Source organism: Macaca mulatta, chromosome X (assembly GCF_049350105.2).
Source record: "Macaca mulatta isolate MMU2019108-1 chromosome X, T2T-MMU8v2.0, whole genome shotgun sequence".
NCBI lineage: Eukaryota > Metazoa > Chordata > Mammalia > Primates > Cercopithecidae > Macaca > Macaca mulatta.
The window spans coordinates 52,240,014-52,261,692 of record NC_133426.1 but is presented as its reverse complement, the minus strand read 5'-3'; positions in this window follow the sequence as shown (position 1 = coordinate 52,261,692).

Here is a 21,679-nt window from a genome sequence, read left to right as displayed (position 1 = left end):
TTGGAGAAAAATTGTGAAACTTTATTGAGATAACTTTAAATCTCAAATATACATTATGAGAACACTTTGCATTGTTTCAGCTTGTCTTCATTTAAACCTGTGGTTGCCCTTCACCTATAATATAAACATAACAGGTGAGAACATTACTAACAAGAACTTTATTCAGATGACATTAAAGACATACAAAGGACACCAAAATTTTGGTTTTATAAAATGAACTAAGGCCAAAAGCCTAAGAGACCTCTGTAGAAACTTTGAAGACAGACTTCGAACCATATACAGTATCAATATTTTTGAAAACACCCTGCCTTCTAGTGGTACAAGGAAAGCAAAAGACTGCCTGAGGTCAGAACAGAATAAATCAAATGAACCTATTAAAAGGTGGTTTAAAGTAGAAAGCAAAAATTTTGTATAATTTAACTGAAAATCTAACCAACACACACAATCTTGGAAACAAAAGAAATTCGCGAACAAATGTATACTTTAAATGTTTTGACTTGAAATAATGCTCTGAATATAAGATAGGTAAAACAGTTAATTTTTTTATTATTATTATACTTTAAGTTCTATACATTTGCACAATGTGCAGGTTTGTTACATAGGTGAACATGTGCCACGTTGGTTTGCTGCACCCATTAACTCATCATTTACATTAGGTATTTCTCCTAATTCTATCCCTCCCCCACCCCCCACCTGCCAACAGGTAATCTTCCCTGCCCTGTGTCCAAGTGTTCTCATTTTTCAATTCCCACCTATGAGTGAGAACGTGCAGTGTTTGGTTTTCTGTCCTTGTGATAGTTTGCTCAGAATGATGGTTTCCAGTTTCAACCTTGTCCCTGCGAAGGACATGAACTCATCCTTTTTTATGGCTGCATAGTATTCCATGGTGTATATGTGCCACATTTTCTTAATCCAGTCTATCATTGATGGACATTGGGGTTGGTCCCAAGTCTTTGCTATTGTGAATAGTGCTGCAATAAACATATGTGTGCATGTGTCTTTATAATAACATGATTTATAATCCTTTGAGTATATTCCCAGTAATGGGATCACTCAGTCAAATGGTATTTCTAGTTCTAGATCCTTGAGGAATTGCCACACTGTCTTCCACAGTTGTTGGGAACAGGCCCCCCAAAATCTGGCCTTAAATTGGTCCCAAAACTGGCCATAAACAAAATCTCTGTAGCACTGTGACATGTTCATGATGGCCATAATGCCCACACTGGAAGGTTGTGGATTTACTGGAATGAGGGCAAGGAAGACCTGGCCCATTCAGGGTAGAAAACTGCTTAAAGGCATTCTTAAACCACAAACAATAGCATGAGCGATCTGTGCCCTAAGGACATGCTCCTGCTGCAGAAAACTAGCCCAACCCATCCCTTTATTTTGGCCCATCCCTTCGTTTCCCATAAGGGATACTTTTAGTTAGTCTAATATCTAAAAACAACGCTAATGACTGGCTTGCTGTTAATAAAAATGTGGGTAAATCTCTGTTTGAGGCTCTCAGCTCTGAAGGCTTTGAGACCCCTGATTTCCCACTTCACACCTCTATATTTCTGTGTGTGTGTCTTTAATTCCTCTAGCGCCACTGGGTTAGGGTGTCCACGACCGAGCTGGTCTCAGCACACAAGGGTTGAACTAATTACACTCCCACCCACAGTGTAAAAGCGTTTCTATTTCTCCACATCCTCTCCAGCATCTGTTGCCTCCTGACTTTTTAAGGATTGTCATTCTAACTGGCGTGAGATGGTACCTCATTGTGGTTTTGATTTGCATTTCTTTGATGATGAGGGATGATGAGCATTTTTTCATGCATCTCTTGGCTGCATAAATGTCTTCTTTTGAGAAGTGTCTGCTCATATCCTTTGCCACTTTTTCATGAGTTTTTTTTTTTCCTGTATATTTGTTTGAGTTTTTTATAGATTCTGGATATTAGCCCTTTGTCAGATGGGTAGATGGCAAAAATTTTCTCCCTTTCTGTAGGTTACATGTTCACTCTGATGGTAGTTTCTTTTGCCATGCAAAAGCTTTTTAATTTAATTAGATCCCATTTGTCTATTTTGGCTTTTGTTGCCATTGCTTTGTGTTTTAGTCATGAAGCCTTTGCCCATACCTATGTCCTGAATGGTATTGCTTAGGTTTTCTTGTAGGGTTTTTATGATTTTAGGTCTAACATTTAAGTCTCTAATCCATCTTGAATTAATTTTGTATAAGGTATATAAGGAAAAGATCCAGTTTCGCATTTTTACATGTGGCTAGACAGTTTTCCCAGCACAATTTATTAAATAGGGAATCCTTTCCCCATTTCTTGTTTTTTTCAGGTTTGTCAGATCAGATGGTTTTAGATCTGTGGTGTTATTTCTGAGGCTTCTGTTCTGTTCCATTGGTCTATATCTCTGTTTTGGTACCAGCACCATGCTGTTTTGGTTACTGTAGCTTCGTAGTATAGTTTGAAGTCAGGTAGCGTGATGCCTCCAATTTTGATCTTTGTACTTAGGATTGTCTTGGTAATGTGGGCTCTTTTGGTTCCATATGAACTTTAAAGTAGTTTTTTCCAATTCTGTGAAGAGTCACTGGTAACTTGATGAGGATGGCATTGAATATCTATAAATTACCTTGGGCAGTATGGCCATTTTCACGATATTGATTCTTCCCATCCATAAACATGGAATGCTCTTCCATTTGTTTGTATCCTCTTTTATGTCCTTGAGCAGTGGTTTGTAGTTCTCCTTGAAGAGACCCTTCACATCCCTTGTAAGTTGGATTCCTAGGTGTTTTATTCTATTTGTAGCAATTGTGAATGGAAGTTCATTCATGATTTCATTCTCTCTTTGTCTGTTGTTGGTGTATAGGAATGCTTGTGATTTTTGCACATTGATTTTATATCCTGAGACTTTGCTGAAGTTGCTTATCAGCTTAAGGAGATTTGGGGCTGAGACGATGGGGTTTTCTAAATATACAATCATGTCATCTGCAAACAGAGACAATTTGACTTCCTCTTTTCCTAGCTGAATACCCTTTATTTCTTTCTCTTGCCTGATTGACCTGGCCAGAACTTCCAACACTATGTTGAATAGGAGTGGTGAGAGAGGGTATCCTTGTCTTGTGCCAGTTTTCAAAGGGAATGCTTCCAGTTTTTGCCCATTCAGTATGATGTTGGCTGTGGGTTTGTCATAAATAGTTCTTGTTATTTTGAGATATGTTCCATCAATAACTAGTTTATTGAGAGTTTTTAGCATGAAGGCTGTTGAATTTTGTGGAAGGCCTTTTCTGCATCTATTGAGATAATCATGTGGTTTTTGTCATTGGTTCTGTTTATGTGATGGATTACATTTATTGATTTGCATATGTTGAACCAGCCTTGCATCCCAGGGATGAAGCCAACATGATTGTGGTGGATAAACTTTTTAATGTGCTACTGGATTCAGTTTCCCAGTATTCTATTGAGGATTTTCACATCGATGTTCATTAGGGATATTGGTCTAAAATTATCTTTTATTGTTGTGTCTCTGCCAGGTTTTGCTATCAGGATGATGCTGGCCTCATAAAATGAGTTAGGGAGGATTCCCTCTTTTTCTATTGACTGGAATAGTTTGAGAAGGAATGGTACCAGCTCCTCTTTGTACCTCTGGTAGAATTCTGCTGTGAATCTGTCTGGTACTGGACTTTCTTTTCATTGGTAGGCTATTACTTATTGACTCAATTTCAGAGCCTGTTATTGGTCTATTCAGAGATTCAACTTCTTCCTGGTTTAGTCTTGGGAGGGTGTATGTGTCCAGGAACTTATCCATTTCTCCTAGATTTTCTAGTTTATTTGCACAGAGGTGTTTATAGTGTTCTCTGATGGTAGTTTGTATTTCTGTGGGATCGGTGGTGATAACTCCTTTATCATTTCTTATTGTGTCTATTTAATTCTTCTGTCTTCTTTATCAGTTTTGCTAAAGGTCTATCAATTTTGTTGATCTTTTTATTCATTAATTTTCTGAAGGTTTTTTTGTGTCTCTATCTCCTTCAGTTCTGCTCTGATCTTAGTTATTTCTTGCCTTCTGGTAGCTTTTGAATTTGTTTGCTCTTGCTTCTCTAATTCTTTTAATTGTGATGCTAGGGTGTCGATTTTAGCTGTTTCCTGCTTTCTCTTATGGGCATATAGTGCTATAAATTTCCCTCTACACACTGCTTTAAATGTGTCCCAGAGATTCTGGTACATTGTGTCTTTGTTCTCGTTGGTTTCAAAGAACATCTTTATTTCTGCCTTCATTTCGTTATTTACCCAGTAGTCATTCAGGAGCAGGTTGTTCAGTTTCCGTGTAGTTGTATGGTTTTGAGTGAGTTTCTTAATCCTGAGTTCTAATTCGATTGCACTGTAGTCTGAAAGACAGTTGGTTGAGATTTCTGTTCTCTTACATTTGCTGAGGAGTGCTTTACTTCCAATTATGTGATCAATTTTAGAATAAGTGCAATGCGGTGCGAGAAGAATGTATATTCTGTTGATCTGGGGTGGAGAATTCTGTAGATGTCTATTAGGTCTGCTTAGTGCAGAGCTGAGTTCAAGTCCTGGATATCCTTGTTAACCTTCTGTCTCGTTGATCTGTCTAATATCGACAGTGGGATGTTACAGTTTCCCATTATTATTGTGTGGGAGTGTAAGTCTTTTTGTAGGTCTCTAAGGACTTGCTCTGTGAATCTGGATGCTCCTGTATTGTAATGGCCTTCTTTGTCTCTTTTGGTCTTTGTTGGTTTGAAGTCTATTTTATCAGAGACTAGGATTGCCACCCCTGCTTTTTTTTTTTTTTTCTTTTTTTTTTCTTCTTCTTTTTTTTTTTTTTCCATTTACTTGGTAGATCTTCCTCCATCCCTTTATTTTGAGCTTATGTGTGTCTCTGCATGTGACATGGGTCTCCTGAATACAACACACAGATGGCTCTTGACTCTATCCAATTTGCCTGTCTGTGTCTTTTAATTGGGGCATTTAGCCCATTTACATTTAAGATTAATATTGTTATGTGTTAATTTGATCCTTCCTAGCATTGATGGTCTTTACAATTTGGCATGTTTTTGCAGTGCCTGGTACCAGTTGTTCCTTTCCATGTTTAGTGCTTCCTTCAGGAACTCTTGTGAAGCAGGCCTGCTGGTGACAAAATCTCCCAGCATTTGCTTGTCTGTAAAGGATTTTATTTCTCTTTCACTTATGAAGCTTAGTTTGACTGGATATGAAATTCTGGGTTGAAAATTCTTTTCTTTAAGAATGTTGAATAATGGCCCCCACTCTCTTCTGGTTTGTAGGGTTTCTGCCAAGAGATCCACTGTTAGTCTGATGGGCTTCCCTTTGTGGGTAACCTGACCTTTCTCTCTGGCTGCTCCTAACATTTTTTCTTTCATTTCAACCTTGCTTTATCTGACAATTATGTGTCTTGGGGTTGCTCTTCTAGAGAAGTGTCTTTGTGGTGTTCTCTGTATTTTCCTGAATTTGAATGTTGGCCTGCCTTTCTAGGTTGGGGAAGTTCTCCTGGATAATATCCTGAAGAGTGTTTTTCAACTGGTTCCATTCTCCTCATCACTTTCAGGTACAACAATCAAACATAGATTTCGGCTTTTCACATAGTCCCATATTTCTTGGAGGCTTGGTTCATTTATTTTCCCTCTTTTTTCTCTAACTTGTCTTCTTGTTTTATTCATTAATTTGATCTTCAATCACTGATATACTGTTTCTTCCACTTGATCGAATCAGCTATTGAAGCTTGTGCACGCATCAAGAAGTTCTTGTGCCATGGTATTCAGCTCCATCAGGTCATTTAAGGTCTTCTCTACACTGTTTATTCTAGTTAGCCATTTGTCTAATCTTTTTTCAAGGTTTTTAGCTTCCTTGCAATGGGTTAGAACATGCTCCTTTAGCTCGGAGAAGTTTGTTATTACCGACCTTCTGAAGCCTACTTCTGTCAACTCGTCAAAGTTATTCTCCATCCAGCTTTGTTCCATTGCTGGCAAGGAACTGCAATCCTTTGGAGGAGAAGAGGCACTCTGGTTTTTAGAACATTCAGCTTTTCTGCTCTGGTTTCTCTCCATCTTTGTGGTTTTATCTACCTTTGGTCTTTGATGTTGGTGACCTACAGATGGGGTTTTGGTGTAGATGTCCTTTTTGTTGATGTTGATGCTATTCCTTTCTGTTTGTTAGTTTTCCTTCTAACAGACAGGTCCCTCAGCTGCAGGTCTGTTGGAGTTTGCTGGAGATCCACTCCAGATGCTGTTTGCCTGCGTATCACCAGCGGAGGCTGCAGAACAGCAAATATTGCTGCCTGATCCTTCCTTTGGAAGCTTCATCCCAGAGGGGCACCCACCTGTATGAGGTGTCTGTCAGCCCCTACTGGGAGGTTTCTCCCAGTTAGCTACACGGAGGTCAGGGACCCACTTGAGTAGGCAGTCTGTCCATTCCCAGAACTCAAACGCCATGCTGGGAGAACCACTGCTCTCTTCAGAGCTGTCAGGGACATTTAACTCTGCAGAAGTTTCTACTGCCTTTTGTTCAGCTATGCCCTGCCCACAGAGGTGGAGTCTATAGAGGCAGTAGGCCTTGCTGAGCTGTGGTCGGCTCCGCCCAGTTTGAGCTTCCTGGCCACTTTGTCTACCTACTGAAGCCTCAGCAATGGCAGATGACCCTCCCCCAGCCAGGGTACAGCCTCACAGGTTGATCTCATACTGCCACACTAGCAGTGAGCAAGGCTCCATGGGCATGGGACTCACTGAGCCAGGCACAGGAGAGAATCTCCTGGTTTGCCAGTTGCTAAGACCATGGGAAAAGTGCAGTATTTGGGCAGGAGTATCCCGTTTTTCCAGGTACAGACTGTCACAGCTTCCCTTGGCTATGAAAGGGAAATCCCTTGACCCCTTGTGCTTCCTGGGTGAGGCAATGCCCTGCCCTACTTCAGCTGGCCCTCCCTGGGCTGCATGCACTGTTCAACCAGTCCCAGTGAGATGAAACAGGTACCTCAGTTGGAAATGCAGAAATCACCCGTCTTCTGGTTTGATCTCTCTGGGAACTGCAGATTGGAGCTGTTCCTATTTGGCCATTTTGGAACAAAAACCCAAAACCAGTTAATGTTACATTTGGAATTATGTAAGTGAAAAAAAAAATAGAAAGGTCAGCACTGCATTTCTTCTTTTCTCTATTTTGCAGAAATGCAAAAATATTTCTCTGGGCTAGTATAACCCTTTTTGAGTCTTTAAAGTAGGGTAACCATTTGTCCCCAGTTTTCACCTATAGTCCTGTTGCAATTACGAGGAGTGCTTCTTTTTACACTTGAAAGCATTCCAGTTAGTGTAATAAATCATATGGTTACTACCATCATTTTTAACATAAAATAATGTGGAGATATATACCATGTCTCACAGTATGGCCAAAAAAAAAAAAAAAAAGAAAGAAAGAAAAGAAAAAGAAAAAGAGAAAAAGAGAAAAATAAATTAAATGAAGGAATGAATGGAGGGAGGGAGGGTGAGGGAAATGGATAGAGAGAGTAAGACACCTGCAAAAGCCAAGTATTTGTTCCTAAAAGTCAGTACTTTTGAAGAACATCTGACAAATTTCAGAAGTTCTTCCATGACACTTGTGATATTTAGATATTCAGGTATTACTGGATATATTACAGACTGTAGGCTTTCCTAGTATATCAATCATTTCATCCACATTTTGAAAATATTAGAGTTCAAGAATGTATTCACTTTCAATTATACCATACATTCAATATCTGTTAACATCTTGTTCATATTCCATGTTGGGTTTTTTCCACTTTCTTCAAGATTATGTAAATGACTGAATACTCTATTTGTACCTATTTTTAAAAGGAGTAATCTTTTTAAAATTTACCAGTTGGATTACTTTTCTTTTTACTAATAATTCATACCTGTCTTTTATTAAGTACCTCTTTCCTTTCCCCTTAGGTTTATTCTGTTGCTACTATATCATTATTTTTATATTGGATGTTCATGTAATTTATCTATTTTAATAACATACACATTTAAAGGCTATGATCTTCCTAACAGTGCATTTTAGCCATGTTCAGAATGCTGCTTGAAGTGGTCTGAAAACTGTCTTTTAATGTAAGTCATCTAATGGAATGGTTCAGCAGTGTAGAGCAAAAACATTTAGAAGACTAATACAAGGTAATTTTTTCCCTAAACATCAAATGCTTCCTTTAAATGCAGAATCTTTTGTAATGAGCAGTCAGCAATTTGGAAAACATGCAACACATACTTATGTTGACCACTCAGGAATTACTATGTTATGGTCTTTGAATCTCAAATCCTATCAATGGATGTCTCAAGGCAGAAACTTGTAATATGTAACATATGATATGGTTAGAGGTGATTATATCGTATACGTGTCTATAGTCTCATTAGAAATAGTAGCTCATAAAGACAGACAGTAGAGTAGGGAGTGTGCTTAGTACAGATATCTTGCACCCACCTTGGGCCTTACTGACCTCCATTCACTCTTCCTAACTCATCAGTGACAGAAACTAAAAACGAGACTATCTCTTGCCATCTGATTATTTGGTCATTTGAAGCTTCATTGGGGGAAGAACTTAAAGGGCAATTATTATTTAAGAGCCAGAGAATTCAAAAGTTGTTAAGATCCAAGAACAGTCATTCATGTCTCCATACACAAAAACAAACATCAAGCAGAGTGTGCACTCGTTTTCTTAGGAGCAATCAAATCTCAATTCAGATAGTATACCTTGCCTCAAGCTGATATTTTATGATAAACCAACCACAGAAAATGGAATATCTTTGTATTCTATCCAAAAGAATCAGAGAATACAGAAATCAGTATTGAAACTGATTTTAAAACATCTGGTTTGAATTCATTATTTTCAAAAAGCACAAAGATGGGTGTATAATTTATGGGATTCATCCAGAATCTCACAAATTATGGTGGAGCTAGTACTAGAATCTCCTTCAGGGCTCAGCATATTTCACACAAACTGGTAGTACAAATGCATTCTGTGTTTGTTAAAAGTAGAAATAATAAAATAATCTGAAAATTGTTAACTGTTAAACTCAAAGGTAAGAAAATGGTTGCATATTTTATGACTCAATATGGCTTTGATCCTATTTGTTTCTGTATGTGGTAGTGTATTAGTTATGTAATCAGGCATTTGGGATCAGAATTACCTTTCAAATACCCTTTGTAATTGAACTCTGTTACTTTGAAGTAGCAGTGCCATTATCAGTATATTATTATATATAATCTTGTAGAAAACAAATTCACATAAATTTGCATCTTAATGAATAGTGTGCCTGCTCCTGGCACTTGAGCAGGCTCTATATTTGACACAAACTCCCTCTTTATATCAGTACCATCTCCATGATGACCTGCATTCATCATTTGGGACAGTTCCTCAAGATTGGCTTCCAGGTCAGGTTCTTAAAAATGAAAAGATTATCAGTGACCATACTACCAAAAGTGATCTACAGTTCAAGGCAATCTTTATTAAAATATCAATTACATTCTTCATAGAAATGAAAAAAAAAGTCCTAAAATTCATATGAAACCAAAGAAGACCCCAAATAGCTAAAACCGTCCTGGGCAAAAAGAACAAAGCTGGAAACATCACACTACCTGACTTCAAAATATTCCACAAAGTCAGAGTAACCAAAACAGCATGGTGCTGGCATAACACCATGCCACACACAGACCAGTGGAACAGAATAGAGAACCCGGATTTAAATCCACATATTTAAAGCCAACTGATTTTTCACAAAGCAGCAAAAACATTCAGTGGGGAAAGGAAAGTTTCTTCAGTCAGTGGTGCAGGGAACACTAGATATTCCAGTGCAGAAAAATGAAACTAGACCCTTATCTCTTACCATATACAAAAACCAACTTAAGTTGGATTAAATAATTTAATATAAGACTTGAAACTAAGAAAATACTAGAAGACATTGGGAAAATGCTTCAAGACATTGGTCTGGGCAAACATTTTTTGGTTAAGACCTTAAAAGCAAAAACGAAGCACAAATAGACAAATGGGATTATATCAAGCTAAAAATCTTCTGCACATTCAAGGAAACAATCAACAGAGTGAAAAGGCAACCTACAGAATTGGAGAAAATATTTGCAAACTATCCACCTGACAAAGAATTAATAACCAGAATTTGTAAGAAACTCAAACAAGTAATCCAATTAAAAATGGCAAAAGATCTGAATAGAAATTTCTCAAAAAAAAAAAAAAAAAAAAAAAAAAAGACGCACCAACAGCCAACAGGAATATGAAAAAGTGCTCAATATCACAAAATGTCACAGGATCATTGGGTGTCACGTTTCCAGATGGAAACTTCTGTAGCCAATGGCACTTTTGTCCAAGTTTTGCTTGGGCCTGCTGAGGCTCACTCTGCCCATTTGGCCTGGGAGGCTGTGCTCAGCTCACACTACCAGCCCAGATTCCATGCCTGCCAAGGGCAAGACAGGCACAGAGCAGTGAGGGGTGCATGAGCAAGTGAGCACAGGGTCCGGCCACTGTGCACAATGCAGCAGGGGAGGCAGCACCAGTCGCCAGCACAGGTGCTAGCTCCATGCAAGCCTGCAACTGGATCAGATGCACCACAAGTGGCTTCTGCTGCAGGCACCTGTGTCTGCATGAGGGGAACACAGTGGCACCTGGGAGTTTGGAGATGTCAGAAACTGCAGAGTCTCAAAGAGGGTGTCATAGCCCTGGCTTGGCAAGCACCTAGGTCTGGGCTCCCCGAAGGGCCACAACTCTTCTCTCCTTCTTGTCACCCACAATGTGGCAAGTGGAAGGGCATGTTTCAGCCCTGTTTGTGTTACAATTTTTTCAGTCCCACCATTCAGCGGGTGGATCCTGAGTTCTTGTCCCATGTCCAGGAATAACAAGGTACACAGACAACTCAAGGGTGAGCAAGGCAGAGAGGAGTTTTACTGAGTCACAGAACAGCTTTCAGGAGAACCAAAGTGGGTAGCTCCTTTCTGCCAGCAGGTCATCCCAATGAGTTTCCAGCTTTCAGTGGAGAGGAGACCCATAGTGGGTAGCTTCTTGCCACAGGCAGGTAGTTCTGATAAGTGCAGCCCTCAGCATAGAGGAGACCTGGAGTAGGTAGCCCCTATCCACCAGCAGGTCGTCCCAACAAGTATCTAGCTAGTGGCAAGGAGACCCAGGGTGGGCAGCTCCTTTCTACAGACAGGTCATTCCAACAAGTGTCCAGCTCTCAGAAGAGAGGAGACCCATATTGGGTAGCTCCTTTCCACAGGTAGGTAGACCTGACAAGTGCAGCCCTCAGCAGAGAGAAGACCTGGAGTGGATAGCTCCTATCTGCACACAGGTTGTCCCAACGAATGTCCAGCTCTCAGTGGAGAGGAGTCCTATAGTGGGTAGCTCCTTTCTGCAGGCAAGTAGTCCTGATGTCCATATGAGTCTGGCTGAGTCTAGGGTTTTTATGAGCTCGGAAGGGAGGAAGCATGTGCAGACTGGTCCATGGGCAGTCATGGGCAGGCCCAGAAAAAGCACCATAAGTTCTCATTCCAGGCCACAGACTCCACCCAGAATGGGCAGCCTGGCCCCCAGGCTTCAGGCCACCTATGGCTTGAAAGTAGGACTTCACAACAGGCCTGCCCCTTTCTGCCCAGGAGCCTGTCTGCCTCCTACTGCCATCAACATGCCATCCATGCTGCCCAGGCTATTTGTGCTTAGGGGACTGTTCGGTGCTGCAGGCCTGCACCAAGCCACCCTCAGCACCCCTGGCCTCCCTCCCATTCTCATCAGTGCCCAAAGTCCAAAGAGGCCTGGGGGAGCAAGGTTCCTGCCCATTCCCAGCACCAACCGGCTCTAGGGAGTGCGCAGCCATTGCTGAGCCTTCCCTGTTGCAGCCAGTGTTTTCATAGCAGCCACTCCAGATGGGCTGCCACTGCCATCACAATCATCAGAGAAATGCATATTAAAACCACAATGAGATATCATCTCATCCTAGTTAAAATGGCTATTATCAAAAAGACACAAAATAGCAGATGCTAGAGAGGATGCAGACTAAGGGGAAAGGTAGTACACTGCTGACGGTAATGCAAATTTCCACTATGGAAAACAGTATGGAGGTTACTCAAAATAGAAAAAATAGATCTACCATATGATCCAGCATTCTCAATACTGGTATATATCCAAAAGGAAGGAAATCAGTATATAAAAGAGATACCTGCATGTTGATGTTTATTGCAGCAGTATTCACAATGGCCAAGATATGGACTCAAACTGAGTGTCCATCAATGGACAAATGGATTAAAAAAAATATGGTATATATACACAATGGAATACTATTCAGCCATAAAAATAAATGAAATCCTGTCATTTACAGTAACATAGATGGAGCTGGAGGTCATTATGTTAAATAAAATAAGTTAGAAAGAATAAAAAAGATCCAGTATTTGACATTACAACAGGGTGACTATAGCCAATAATAATTTAATGGCATTTTAAAAATAACTAAAACAGTATAATTAGATTGCTTGTCACACAAAGGATAAATGCTTAAGGTGATGGATACCCCATTTATCCTGATGTGATTCTTACATATTGTATGCCTGTATCAAAATATTCTATATACCCCCCAAATATATGCACCTACTATGTACCCACTATTGGGAGAACCCGCCGCCGATAATCCAACGTTACTTCATGTAGGTTCTTTTCGATTTCCCTAAGTGTCGGCCGGTCTGAGAAATAAAGGGAAAGAGTACAAAAGAGAGAAATTTTAAAGCTGGGTATCCGGCAGAGACATCACATGTTGGCTGGTTCTGTGATGTCCCCCAGGCCACAAAACCAGCAAGTTTTTATTAGTGATTTTCAAAAGGGGAGGGAGTGTATGAATCGGGTGTGGGTCACAGAGATCACATGCTTCACAAGGTAATAAAATATCACAAGGCAAATGGAGGCAGGGCAAGATCACAGGAACAGGGTGAAATTAAAATTAGTAATGAAGTTTCAGGCACGCATTGTCATTGATAACATCTCATCAGGAGACAGGGTTTGAGAGCAGACAACTGGTCTGACCAAAATTTATTAGGCTGGAATTTCCTTGTCCTAATAAGCCTGGGAGCACTATGGGAGACTGGGGCTTATTTCATCCCTTATCTACAACTGTAAAAGACAGACATTCCCAGAGCGGCCTCCCACTAGGAACGCATTATCTTTCAGATATGAGGTTTCAGAGACCTCCCACTAGGAACGCATTATCTTTCTCAGGACTGTTCCTTGCTGAGAAAAAGAATTCAGTGATATTTCTCCTATTCACTTTTGAAAGAAGAGAAATATGGCTCTGTTCCACCCGGCTCTCAGGCAGCCAGACCTAATGGTTATCTCCCTTGCTCCCTGAACATCGCTGTTATCCTGTTCTTTTTTCAAGGTGCACAGATTTCATATTGTTTAAACAATTTGTGCAGTTAATGCAATTATCACAGGGTCCTGCGGCGACATACATCCTCAGCTTACGAAGATGATGGGATTAGGAGATTAAAGTAAAGACAGGCATAAGAAATCACAAGAGTATTGATTGGGGAAGTGATAAATGTCCATGAAATCTTCACAATTTATGTTCTTCTGACATGGCTTCAGCTGATTCCTCTGTTCGGGGTCCCTGACTTCCTGCAACAACCCACAAAAATTAAAAATTTTAAAAAGTCATATTTAAGTCCAAAAGCCCTATAAGTAACATTTCATAAATGAATTCTATGTGAAACAAAGTACCAGAAATAACAGCAAAATTATTTGTGACTAACAGTGAATTTACTGTCTTAAAGTGAGAATAAAGTAGTAGAGTGGGAATAAATTAATGGGCGTTGTTGTCAGTCATGTTTTGGAAACTCCTTAACAGTGAATTGCTAAAATAATCCATGGACCAAATTATGTAAATGTTTAATTTGGAAATACTATATTTTGAGGAAATAATCTCTGTTTCATGATAATCTTATGATACTTTTGATTTTTCTAATTATAAAAGTATTTAAACAACTTTTAAAAAGCCTCTTAAAGTCATAGTGATATAACTGCTTATAGGTCAGTGTCTTGAATTATCCAACTTTTACCAAATTTACCACAAAAAATATCAACCAAAGGACAATGTACATCATTCATTGAGCTCTTTTCTGGAGTATCTTCATTGAACTGTGTCTTTTCCTGAGCCAGTACTGAGCTACCTTACAGTGCAGACACATTTGATTATTAAGCATTTTAAGCAAAACCATTCACTTTTTTCTTACAAAAACATAGAGGGGAAAAATACTATTTAGGGGATGAAGCACCAATCTGTCCCAACCAGTCAAGTGCTCTTTAGTAAGACACAATCTCAGAGCCTGAGTTGTCTTGTTTAGAAAGGAGTTAAAAACCCCATGTAAACAGGCCTTATCCTAGGTGTTATAAGTGTGTTGACTTGGTACTCTATACGTTTTATTAAAAGATGCTTATGTTTTTCATGCAATGACTAAGAGATAGTGCACAATTTTATGACTAATATTAAACATTGTTTTCTTGGATTTGCTAATGTAGAACACTGATGAGAAAGGTATTTTCAAACACAGAAAATAAGTCTCAAGGAAAAAGGGAAATTCTTTATAGTGAGGGACTGCACAAAACTGCATAGTATACACTTCACTTTTCCAGCCAACTTTCAGGAAATGTTTGAGATCCCTTCTTAATGTTTTCTTTCCTCCTGTTACCAGTTATGGCATAATGCAGGATGCACATACAGGCCTCCTCCCACTCCACCACAGACATTCCTTCTTTTCCTTCCCAGCACCTTGAATCTCAGCTGCACCCTGATCTTCTCTCTCACTGGGCTCCTGGGACTAGAGGGGTGTGTGTGTGTGTGTGTGTGCGCGCGCACACGTGCACGCATGTGCAAATAGAAGGTTTTGTTATTAAGACATGTCAATAATATAAATATACAGAATATATAGATATTTCTAATCCTAAGTAAGTCTAAAGACATTTCTTCAACATGATTCCATATGATGGCAGGTGTGGCCCATCTGGAGCAGCAGCTGCCATCATACTGGCTGCAACACTGCTCGGCCTCCTGTTCCACAGAGCAGGCAGGAGCCCTGCCCCCTGTATGGCTGCAACTGCCCTACTGTGGCTCCAGATCTGGGTGTCTCTGTGCTCTAGGGGGCCAAGGAAGGGCCCTCCCCACCGGCAGGTTTGAAAGTGCCTCCCTGACAGGTTTGGAAGTACCTGCTTCCACTGCCCGGTTTCTCCCCACTGTCAGTGCCCACTCCAATCTCAGAGGCATGGCCAGGGCTGCACACTGCATGAAACTGGTGGGAACTGAGGACTATTGGGAGCCAGGGACAAGTAGGAGTCCTACCCCTTCCAAGTTGGTGGGACAGGAGCTGCCCAGGTGCAGCTGCAGCCTGCTGAGCTCAGCTTTGGACCCAGGCATCTCTGTGCTCTTGGGGGACCTGGAAGGCCCCTGTTCCCCTGCTCAGAAGTGCCTGTTCCCACTGCCTGGCCTCCCCCTACTCCCAGTGCCAGCTCTGATTGAGGAGCAAGGTTGGGGCCTCCTGGGCACTGTCACAGCCTGGCTGGGTGGATGCATGCTCAGGGTAGTGCTGACCTGCCAGACACCTGCTGCCTGAGTTCCCCAGGCTTTAGGCACCAATGAACACAGGATGGAAACTGAGTGGGGGGTGGAGGGAAGGAAGCTCAGCACTAGCCTGCAGACACCCCTTGGCACAAACAGTCTGGGAGCCATGAATGGTGGTGGGAGTCCGACAGGCTCCTGGGCAGAAAGGGGGTCCCTGGTGAAATGCCACCTTTAGGCAGGGAAAGGCCTGAAGCCTGGGATCCGGGCTGCCATTCCTGCAGACTGGAGGGGGAACTCATGGTGCTTTTTGCCCATGGCTGCCCATGGACCAATCAGCATGCACTTTCCCCTTGAAGCCCATACAAACCCAAGACTCAGCCAGAGCAGCAGATGTCAGGACGACCAGTTGCAGAGGGGAGCTACCCTCCTCAGAGCCTTCTTTCCGCTGAGAGCTGCAGACAACAGGATAACAAGCTGCAGAGAGGAGCTACCCTCTCTGCTGAGAGCTGAACACTCATCAGGACGACCTCTAGGCAGAGAGGTGCCACTTACTCCAGGCCTCCTCTTTGCTGAGAGCTGAACACTCTAGGATGGGAGGAACTACGTACAGAAAGGAGCTACACACTGCGGGTCTCCTCTGAGCTGTTCTAACACTCAATAAAGCTCCTTTTCATCCTGCTCACTCTCCACTTGTCTGCCTACCTCATTCTTCCTGGACACAAGACAAGAACTTGGGCAAAGATGCCACCAGTCACAGAGGTTTCTGGCCAGAAAAGCAATACCCCAAAGATCCCATAAGACATATGCTTATTCTTCATAAAGTTACTCTTCCCATGGAGAGGTTACTCTAAGACAGAGACAGGGCTTTAGAAGTCATTTCAATCTCTGTTGGAATAGATGTGCGCAATCTGTTATCATTAAGCATGAGGAGGGAGTCATGGGCAAAATCTGGGAAACACAAGATCGTTAATCCAGGCAAAGCCAGAACATAATCCTCTTAGATTAGTCTTTCCTTCATGAGATGCCATGATCATTTTTTATCAGCATGGAAGTGTATCTATACTAGTTCAACAACACTATTACAAAAAGAAATTTCAGCTACTAAGAAAATATCAAATGTTAAAGTACTCACAACCACAGGCCTATCAGGCTGAGAAGATTCTTGTCCATTTCTTCTTGGTTTAGGCCTATTATGCTAATCTTTCTCACCCACTCACATTTCACACTGCAAACAGAATAATATGATTTGGAAAATGCACTTGAGAGGATAGTTATATTTGACTACTTCCATGGCCAAAGGTTAACCTGTAATTTTTTAAAACTTTGGAAATACTTTTGAAATAAGTCCCAGGTTAAGTATAAGTCTCTATACCTTCTGAATGTTTGCAAAGCCACTTAAGTTGGTCAAGCTGACAGAGCAATGTCTTAAGGCTCATGGCAAGAGACATAGGACATAGGACCAACAAGATTTGGTTTCACAACACAACGCTCTATATGGAGACATTCAAGAAAATATGGCTAGGGAATTAAAACTAGAGTGACCATTGCTTTAATCACACACTCATTTCCTAGGCCCATTTACCCCTTTAGACCAAAATCTGTTGAAACACACAGCCCCGCTCATTCAAATTACCATAGTTGAGTTGAGAATTCCCCACAGAGCATCGAGCATGCTCCTAACTGGACACCTCTGCAGTTACTCTACAGACCCTGGGGACGTGGTCACAATTCTGCAGTGTTCCCAGTTTTCCAGGCCCCTTCCTTACCATCTGCCCCATTTCTGCCTCAGTCCGCACTGAGGAGTCTGGAATTTGTACTTTATCAGGGGTTCCAGGCACTTTCAGGACGCCAATACCTCTAACAGCACCCTCAGCACTCATCCTATCTTCACCTGATCCCGCTCCATGGCCCACCTTCATCCCTCATCTAGCCCCACCAGGATGACAAGGCTCAGGGTGGAGGAGCCATGTGAGGACAATGACCCTGAGGCCCTTCCCTCTACTAGGCCACCAACCAAGGCACCCAAGCTACCTGAAGCCTGCTGGCTCCTCACACTTATGCACACTTTAACTTCAGGGAGGATTAATCTGTGGACCTACCAGCTGAGTCTCAGGTGGCCAGAAAGGGTCCCAACTGTAGGAATGTGACCAGCACCCACACACCTCATAGTACAAAAGGGGCAACTGAAAAATGCCCAGTGATAAGGCACACTGAGGTGGAGCACCCACCATGCATGCACACTGAGACCACCACATGCCTCATGGGAAGTGGTGCCCCAGTCCACCTTCTGTCTCCACCTTGGTCCCCACTGAGGACTCCGGAATCTGTTCTCTATGGGTGGTTTCATATGCCTCCAGGACTCAAATACCTCATATTGTATACTATTGTATCCCCCTCTAAAACTCACACCATCTTCAGGTGACCCTCCTCCCCTCAATGGCCCACGTTTCTTCCCCATCCGAGCCCCACCACAACTACAAGGCCATGGTAGTGTGGCAGTGTGTTAAAAGAACAATGACCTCAAGGCCCTTCTTTGTAGGAGGCTAGAGACTGCACACCCTGACTCGTCGAAAGCCCACTGGCTCCTCCTCACACTCACTCACATTTAAACTCCTGGAGGCCTGTTCTGCAGACCTACTGGCTGTGTCTCAGTCTGCCAGAAAGAGTCCAGACCTCAGGAAGGCGACCACACTCTCAGAGCTTGGTGGTGTTCACTATGCCATGCAAAGGGATAGATAAAAAGACATAACCAACTCCATCTTAGAAAAGGACTCCATCTTATATTTCACAGTGTACTTCGCCAACAAGAATAACATGTTTAATAAACAAATAAAGAATAAATACTGCATCCAACCAGATAAGGACACAAACAAGCACTCTTTAACTATGAGTTCTCACCAGAGGACTCCGTGACTATGAAAGTTTACACCTTCAGCAGCTCAAAACAGCCATCTTCACTGATACCTTCTTGCAGTCATTTATGATACGAACTTGGTGTCTGCTGCCAAAGGCTCTGGAACCACAAACACTCTTCCTTGCAAGACCAATGGACGGGCTGGCCCAGACCAGGATTCCTTTTGTCTTCTTCATTCCACCTAGACAGTTTCCTTAATCCTTTATCCTATCTCTTTTTCTTCTTGATGGTAAATTTTACTTTGTTTGTTGTGGAGTGTTTAACCTACAACACTTGTATATTGATTTGGCATACTGTTATGTATGGTTTGCAATACTGACTGACTTGTGGAGTGGCTTGAGTTTGTGTGCCTGTGGCTCTGACTACTAAGTGAACAGGAAGAACTAAGGAGAAGTGTCTCCTTGGGAACTCCATGTAGTTTGTGGCTTTTGTGATTGGATAGCATCAATAAAAGCCTGATATTATGGAAAGACACAAGCATGCGTGGACCTGGTTATTTCTAATCCAGTACTGCTCATGATAAGCTAGTATAGTCAGCTTACTGGGCACAACTGGCACAATTGGCTTACTTGGTATAATTGGTGTACTCAATTTTAAGTCCAAAGCCCCCACTAAAACTTCCATTAGAAATCATGCCATTTGACAAAACAAACTGCCATGCTCTCTGAGAACAGACATAATCTTGTCTCACCTTGAAAGCCTGGCTACTTGAGGAAAACCTTGGGTGATAAGACACCTTGCCCAAGTTGTGAAGATCCAATGGCTGACAAGGTCTTGATTGATGCCAAGCTAGGAAGCTAGTAGAACCAGGAAGGCTCATATTGAGCAGGTCTCAATTTATGGGATGCTGACTGGCAAAACAAAATTTTAATTTGGCCAAAAGAAGTCAATTATTACATAACTTCCACTCAGACAGTGGGTTAAGGTTGGAAATTGAAATATTATTAAGAAACTATATAAAGTAGCTACTAATATGGCATAATGTGGGTTCTAGTTAAGAAAATTAAGCAGGCATGCCAGAGGGCTCATCGCCCAAATACAGTACTTAGTGTTGAGAATCCTTGGTACCCAACAGAGTTGGAAGTCAGAAATACTCCCTGTAGGATCCCCTGAGGATGTATGGCCAGACTTGAGGGACCTGACAAAATGTTAAGCCTTTAATTACCAGAGCTCCCAAACAAGAAATCCCTGCACTTTTTTTTGAGACATATACAACTTTATTTAATAATCTGTAAAAAGTCATACTCTGGCAGAGTGATGCATTCCTTATCTCAGCAGAAAGCAAACAATGTGTCTGACAAGCCTCTTTCCAAGATTCAAAACTGTAATTCTGAGCTTACATTTCAATGCTCCCAAGAGCTGGGCTTTTGAAGAAATTCCTGCACTTTTAATGCAAAGTAGCTCACAGATAGACAGGGGTCCTCAGAAAGCCAAAGAGCTAGCTCACAGAATTTTAAGGAAAAGTAAATCCCTTTCAGATGTAACTTTTAAGGAGGAACCCCCGGGTCCTAAGGACCCCCATCTAGTGGACCTGGGAGACTATAATGATCTGGGGTGGGGGGGGGGGGTTGATATATGCAGCAAGACCTATAATAACTAGAAAAAGAGTTATAGATGATAACAATGGAAATGGCAGACCTCAGGACATCAGTGAGGACAGAGAATACACCACAGCAGAATTACAAAAACTAAGAATAAATTTTTGCCAAAGACAGACCACAGATGCAGACTGACTGCTTCCATTATGCAATAATGAAGCAAAGAACACAGCACTATCAGGCACAGAAATGCATCAGATCAATACACTAGCAGAAAACCCATTACTAAATCAGAAATTATTAGAACTAACAAAATGTGTCCCATCCATCTGGGACTGGATTACATTAGCCTGATATCTATCTAGCCAATATTTAAACCCAACAAAATTTGGAGATGGACTTAAATGGACTGATCTAACACAGGCACAAAAAGATACAAGAAAATTAGTTATTTTAGGAATGATAAATGATGGATATAATCAATACAGCATTCCATCTGAAATTCCAGCTACAAATGAAACTGAAAGAGCACTTGTAGGAGCACCACTTAACCTAAAAGTCTCCTACATGAATGCTCTTTCAGCATGCAGAACCATAGAAAGTATACCAGAAAATTTTCAACTTTCTGCCAAATTATCAGGAACTCACAAGGTAACATTTATGGCAAACCTAATTTAAAAAATACCAAGAGATAATCTCAGGAAGGCACCAAAATTCTTTACATTTAATAAAGTCTGAAGGTTTATTCAAAATAGACCTGGAGGACCTTGGGAAAAAAAAACCAAGGCAGACAAGTTGGCAACCCAGGCAAAATAATTGGCAACTAAGGACATGAGGACCAAACTGGTGTTAGGTACAGTAAGTTCCTCTTCAAAAAGTCAGCTTGTTCAACTTCTTTGTTCTTTGTTCTCTATTTTCAAAGCCTAACGTCCTCATTCTCTGTGCCTCCTTGCCCCCTAGCTACAGTAAACAACCTTCCCACCTGTTCTAATCAATAATTCACATCTGTTCCCTTGGTTACCCACTCTGCAACTATTCTTCCCACCAAAACCACCAGTCCCAGCCTGTAACTCACATCCCCCTTCCTTTCCCTTCCCTTATTTGGGAAAATATTCACAAATAGCCAATTGAGTCACCTTAGATTGTGCAGTCTGACCCCAGACCATGGGGGAGTGACATAGAGGTAGGCAGAGTGTTAGGGATAAAATCCCCTTCCCTCCTTTGTTCGGTGTGCTCTCACAGCAGCCAGAGGTGCAAGCAGCACCCTTCTGCATAAGGCTGTAAGGCAGAGTACTTCCTGAACAGGGTCTTAGTGGAGTCTCAGAGGTAGAAGGATTTGAGGGACACTTATTCATATTTTGAAATCTGGTGTAAAGCAGGTCTTTCAATGTAGGGGAAGGATGTGATTAGGATTGGGTGGGAATAGTGATATGCTGGTTTTAGGTTTGGTGAACACAGCAAGTCAAGGATTTTAAGGCAAGTGGTTCAAAGAGTCTTGAGGTTGTAAAATATCATTTGGCACTTTTTACTGAACAGTGGATAGGCCTTTTAAGCAGTTCCTAGAATTAGTAATAAAGTTATGTTTAACTTTTATCTTTCCAGGCAAGAGATTCTTGTAGTAATAAAGTTATGTTAATGAAGCCAGTGGAAT